At 45.0% G+C, this 5,902-nt stretch overlaps 1 protein-coding gene and 1 pseudogene across 1 annotated transcript in view; both read left to right on the forward strand.

The window, feature by feature from the left end:
• LOC102680039 overlaps positions 1-3,292 on the forward strand; it is a 34,268-nt gene extending 30,976 nt beyond the window's left edge. Inside the window, exon 10 of the mRNA XM_031508302.1 lies at positions 3,161-3,292. The gene's annotated coding sequence lies outside the window, so the exon portion shown is untranslated. The remainder of the gene's footprint in view (positions 1-3,160) is intronic.
• Positions 1-5,902, forward strand: part of LOC102678435 — a 15,269-nt pseudogene that overhangs the window by 8,373 nt on the left and 994 nt on the right.

Genomic DNA, 5,902 nt, shown 5'->3' on the forward strand with positions numbered 1-5,902 from the left:
TATATCTACGACCGTCGATATATCTCTTTTTTAAAGAATCGAGTTTAAAAAAAAAAGAAGAAATAACAGATTATTCAGGTTATCTGTCTGGGAAACGAAAATTTATTAAGAATTTCCGTATTTACGAAACGCGTACGATCGCGTGTAGAAATTCTTTCGCGCGTCGATAAATTAAACAAGTTGTCCGTTATCTACGAATCGCGCGAAAACGTTAAGATCGCGGTGTTACGAGAGGAAAAAAAAAAAAAAATCCTTAAACCATTGATCCTTACCGCGCGATAAGAAACGAGGGATTGCGATTGCATGGTGCATCGCGTCGATATCTCTCACGATTATACACATACGTATACAATCGAGATACATTCGAGCTAGAAATTTGTCAAGGGATGAGAAACTTTATTATTTTTCGAGGAAAAGCATGAGAAATATATAGCGGGAAATCATCGTTGAGATCGCGAGGTGAGATCGTATATTTCCCTTCTCCAAAAAATCGAGCGAATCGTGGTAAAAAAAAAAAAAAAAAAAAAAAGGAAGAGAGAAAAAAGAAGAAGCAGAAATGAATGGGAACGTTGCGAAAGATCCAATTTCGAAGTCGTCCTCGCCGGACATGGAGGAGAAGGAAAAATTGTTGGCATCGTTGACCCAACCCGCACCCGTTATAGTAAAAGTGCAGAAGAGTTCGAATTCTTCTTTCAGAAGCAGGTAAAATTTCAATGAGAATCGCACACGATTATCGATAAGCGAAGAATGTTTAGTTATTCTAGAACAAAAATTAAGAACGAATATTATATATATATTTTTTTTCTAATTCAATCCTCTGCTCATTTGCCTGCTCGTTATTTTTATATATCAATTTAACTCGACACGCGATTATATTTCAAAACGTCTCCCTCCACGTTTCGTTGATATAACGAGGAAACAATTACTTGAAAAAAAAACGGTTGATAAATTCGCATACGCGTCTCTCGTGTAATTTTTTCGCGCGTGGAATAACTGTCATATCGTGGGTGTTAATTTAACGAGCATTCTTGCGAGTCTGGGGATATTTTGAAAGAAACGAATTTCAAATAGCAATAGTTAGAATAATTCTCTCGATATTTTCCTTTCAATTTTTTAATTCCTATCTATTCTCTCTCTCTCTCTCTCTCTTTCTCTCTTCCTCTCTTTTCATTTAATATAAAAATTAAAAAAAAAATCGCCTTTGTTGTGAACTAGCGTTATCATTCTCGATAACAGTAGAACATAACATCAACCGATAACCGACGAATTATTCGAGGTCGTGTAATATCACGTTCAACGAAGATCCAACGTTCGTTCTGCGCGCGTGCATGAGAATGGAAATCGAAATCGAATTCGTCGCACATATTTTTTTTTTTTTTTTCTTCTTTTCCGAGCAAATAAAATTTTGCCAAATTTTCAGGTGAAAAATCCTGTCGATCCCTCGAACGGTTTGAACGGTTTTAGAAAAACGAGAGGAGTGATCCGCGTGTCGGCGAATCACCGATTGATTCACGCGTGGCAATAAATAAATTGGTAGATAACAGTTGCTACGGTTATCGTAGTCGGAGTCAAAATGGCGACTTCCTTCTGGCGAGTATGAAAGGGTGGCGAGCGCGAAGGTCTCCAGACGGATCATCGAACTGGCCGAGGCGATATTCTCTGTACCACGCGCCGTGCTCTCGTTCTCTCCTCAATTCTCCGTCCTTTTCTCAACATCTTTTTTCCTCGAGATCGATCGTATCGGTATCGATCGAATCGCGATTTCGCGATTACTTTATCATCGTTGGATTTCGACCACGCGTTTCGAAGTGTGTTTCCCTCGATGAGGACGGAGGAATCGAAAGCAAGTGGCAACAGTGCTCGACGATAAAACAATCGCACGTGTCCCGTTGGAATCATTTTTGCTGGTCGTAAAAAAAAGAAACTCGTCGTTTCGAGGGAACGGTCGAAAGCGATCGTAAAAACGAGGGGGAAACGAGATTCGGCGAAATTAAACTGATTTAAACGAACCGACTAATAGATTCGCTCGATCGATGAATCGATGAGTCGAAAGTTTTTGGAAAGACATAATTGACTGGAAATATCAAGTCGGGACAATCGAGGTTTGTCATGGAAAGATTCGTGATTCGAGATGTCGTAAAATGCGGAGAAATCCATCGTGAGTATTTTATTCTCGATAAAAAAAAAAAAAGAAAAAAGAAAGAAAGGAAGAGAAAGAGAGAAAATAATCCCCATTTATTTTCGAAAATGGAATGTACACTCTACGAACGCATAGGCCATAAAATTTTCCATCATCGTCACGTATACGTGTGTACGTTTATCCGAAATAAAAATACTCGTGTTCCCGTGTGCATTTCGCGTATTGCACGCTCCTCGAAAATAACGATTTACAAATCTATTCTCTCACGCGCAAATCTCGCGTATTAAGGAGAATTTTCATAACGAGATCGTGGTTCGTGATCGAATAAGGAGAGAAGAACGAGAGCGGAAAACAACAATACGGTGTACGAAATTTGTTATTCAAATCCGCGACAGATTCAAATTAAGTTAAGAAACGTGTGTACAAAAGTCGACGAGGCCTTGGGCGACAATTTCGTAGCGCGATCTCACGTCTTCTCGTTCCGAGAAATAATTTATTCCGTCTGTTGTTGTGCGAGAGAGAGAGAGAGAGAGAGAAATATTACATATTATGTACAGCATAATTAGATGTCGCGATCGAAACGTTCGAGATTCGGTTCTACGTCGATGATTTATTTCGCACCTGTAACAATCCGAAGAATCTTTCGTGGAATCATTCGACGTCGTTATCCAACGCCGTCATCTTCGTTGTTTTCGCGGAAACTCGAGATTGATTATCGTTAGAAAAAAAGAAAAAAAAAGAAAAGAAAAGAAACGAGCGCGATCAATTTCAATCTATCGTTTTGAACCAATGAGTCGCGAATGAAAATCGCGTAAAATCTATTTAAAAACTCTCCTCAACGAGTTTTAAATTTCTCACGTCGCGAACTTTTAAACTTTTTCGAGGATCGTAAGAACGAAAGGATCGAAAGACGGTTCTAAAAAATCGAAAAAAAAAAAAAAAATTTCCAACGATTTCTCTTGAAAATCTTGAAAATTGTTTGATTGACGGAATGGCGCGATTTCTGTGATCGTTTTTCAGGAGTCGGTACCGAGCATGGCCAACGCGAAAGCTACGTCGTCGAGCCGTGCTGAAGAACGGGGACTGCAACGTCCTCCAGTCCCGTATCTCTCGACGTTCCCTGCGCTTCCTACGAGACATCTTCACGACCCTGGTGGACACCCAATGGCGATGGATGTTGCTCTGCTTCAGCCTGAGCTTCGTCCTCTCGTGGCTGGGCTTCGCCGTGATCTGGTGGCTGATCGCGTTCAGCCACGGCGACTTCGAGGAGCGCCACTTGCCGCCCTACCAGATCGAGAACAACTGGACGCCTTGCGTGAACAACATATTCTCGTTCACGAGCTGCTTCCTGTTCAGCATCGAGACCCAGCACACGATCGGTTACGGGAGCCGTGGCACGACCGAGGAGTGCCCGGAGGCGATCTTCGTCATGTGCATCCAGAGCATCGTGGGCGTGATGATCCAGGCGTTCATGGTGGGCATAGTGTTCGCTAAGATGAGCAGGCCGAAGCAGAGGACTCAAACGTTGCTGTTCTCGAGGAACGCGGTCATCTGTCAGAGGGACGGCGAGCTGTGCCTCATGTTTCGGGTGGGCGACATGAGGAAGAGTCACATAATCGGGGCAGCGATCAGGGCTCAGCTGATAAGGTCGAGGACGACGAAGGAGGGGGAGGTGTTGTCGCAGAATCAACAGGAATTGGCGGTGGGGACGGACGGGCAGAACGGGAACCTGTTCTTCATATGGCCGACAACGATCGTCCACAGGATAAACGAGGAGTCCCCGTTCTACAACATGTCCGCGGAGGACATGCTGACGGAAAGGTTCGAGATCGTGGCCATCCTCGAGGGAACGATAGAGTCGACCGGGCAAACCACCCAGGCGAGATCGAGCTACCTGCCCCAGGAGATCCTGTGGGGTTACAGGTTCGAGCCGATGGTCACGTACTCGAAGGAGAGGCAGGGCTACGAGGTGGATTACTCGTTGTTCAACAGCACCACCCAGGTGGGCACCCCTCTGTGCTCGGGCAGGGAGCTCGCCGAATTTTACAAGGCCCAGGAGGAGCTTCGTCACGGGAACGGTAAGCGAGAGGGTATATATCCTCGGTATCCAAAGCGGATGCACGTGTATATATATATATTTATATATTTCGCATTTTAGAATAGAGAATTTTAGTTTAGTTGGATAGTTTAGTTAGAGTTGGCCGACTCTTTGCATCCCCGATCTCCGATCTCGATCCATCATCTTTCCGATTCTTGCTCCGTAAGAATGAAAGAATCGCACGAGCGCGCAAAGACACGCACAAAGCGATAGTCAATTTTTTTACCAGAGCGGAATATCCGGTGTAATTAAAAATTTGCATCGAGCGTACGAGCTCGATAACACGCGAAACAAGCACTAACGATACGACAAGGTCGAGCGCGTTTCGTTAATTGGGATGAACACGCGAATCAAACTAATCGATACCAACTCGACCCAACGGCCGCGTCCTCTTTTCTCGCTTCCTCCTCCTCCTCCTCCTCCTTCTCCTCTCCCGCTCGAAAGCTTGCCGCCGCTTCGCTTCTCGCCTCGCTTCCCCTCTCTCTTCTCTTCTCCACCGACAAGCAAACTTCTTTCTGCACGCCAAACGCACGAAGTTTCCGCACCAAGTTTCTGGGAACGGGATTCTCGTCCCTTCCTTCGTGTTCCCTCCCTCTCTCACACTGTTTTGGTGCTGGTGTGTAACCGTAGATGGAGGCCTGAGGAAAATTCCTAGCGAGCCGAAATCCGCGCCTGTGATATTGACCACCGACCACCAATCGGACGCCCCGGAGTTCCTTGCCTCTCAAGGACACTCTTCGCACGGATCGCCGAAACTTCGGATCGACATTCCATGGATCGACGAAAACTCGGGGGCCTAGGCGGCGAGGATCTACGGGATCCGTGCCTCAATCGTTCGAACTGGAAAATACGAGTAGACAGAGAGAGAGAGAGAGAAAGAGAGAGAGGAAGCAGACAGAGGGGAAAAATACGCGTGAATCGATCCATCAATTCGACTTTCCAAGGCAAACACCAAAGATTCTACGAAGGGAATTCGAACGAATCAATTGCCGAAGTTTAACGGCAAGAGTTGTCTTATCTCTGTTGAATTCCTCGGAGATCTGCCCGTTTCGCGCTTCTGTGTCTGCCTGTCTCGTGTTGTCCGTCTATCTCGTGCCGTTCTGACTCGTTTCGCGAAAAAATGGATACGGAATGGTTGTCGGTGGGTAGAAAAAGGGTAGAGAGAAATACATACTAAATCATCTTCCGGTAAGCGTAACCGGTATTCGTTGCTTGTTATTGAAATAATTCTGAGATTAGAGTCGAAATCATGCATTCCTCGCGTCTTATCGGAACGATTAACGGTCCAAATTTGTTCCGTTCGCGATAGAAAAAAAAAAAAAAAGAAATAAAAATACATATATATATATATTCGTTCGATGGAAGGGGATCAAAGTTGGATATCCTCTAAGCAGAAGGCTGTTTTCCAGGTACGGTAATAGTCGATGAGGATTTCTTAACGGAGTCCTGTCAAGAGAGCCAGTGCCATTACGGTCATCGTGCGACGAGTCATCATCATCAGCATCATCCGAATCATCATCTCAACTACTTGGACGGTGGCAGAAGCGAGACAAGCGCCGACGAGGCGACCACCACCAGTCGAAACGCTTACAGAGATTCGAACTATCACGGCCCGCCTGTGGCGATCCCACACCGAAACGAGAATCCCCACTTCAAGATCCTCG

The sequence above is a fragment of the Apis dorsata genome, unplaced genomic scaffold (assembly GCF_000469605.1).
Source record: "Apis dorsata unplaced genomic scaffold, Apis dorsata 1.3 scaffold_82, whole genome shotgun sequence".
In the NCBI taxonomy this organism is placed as follows: Eukaryota; Metazoa; Arthropoda; class Insecta; order Hymenoptera; family Apidae; genus Apis; species Apis dorsata.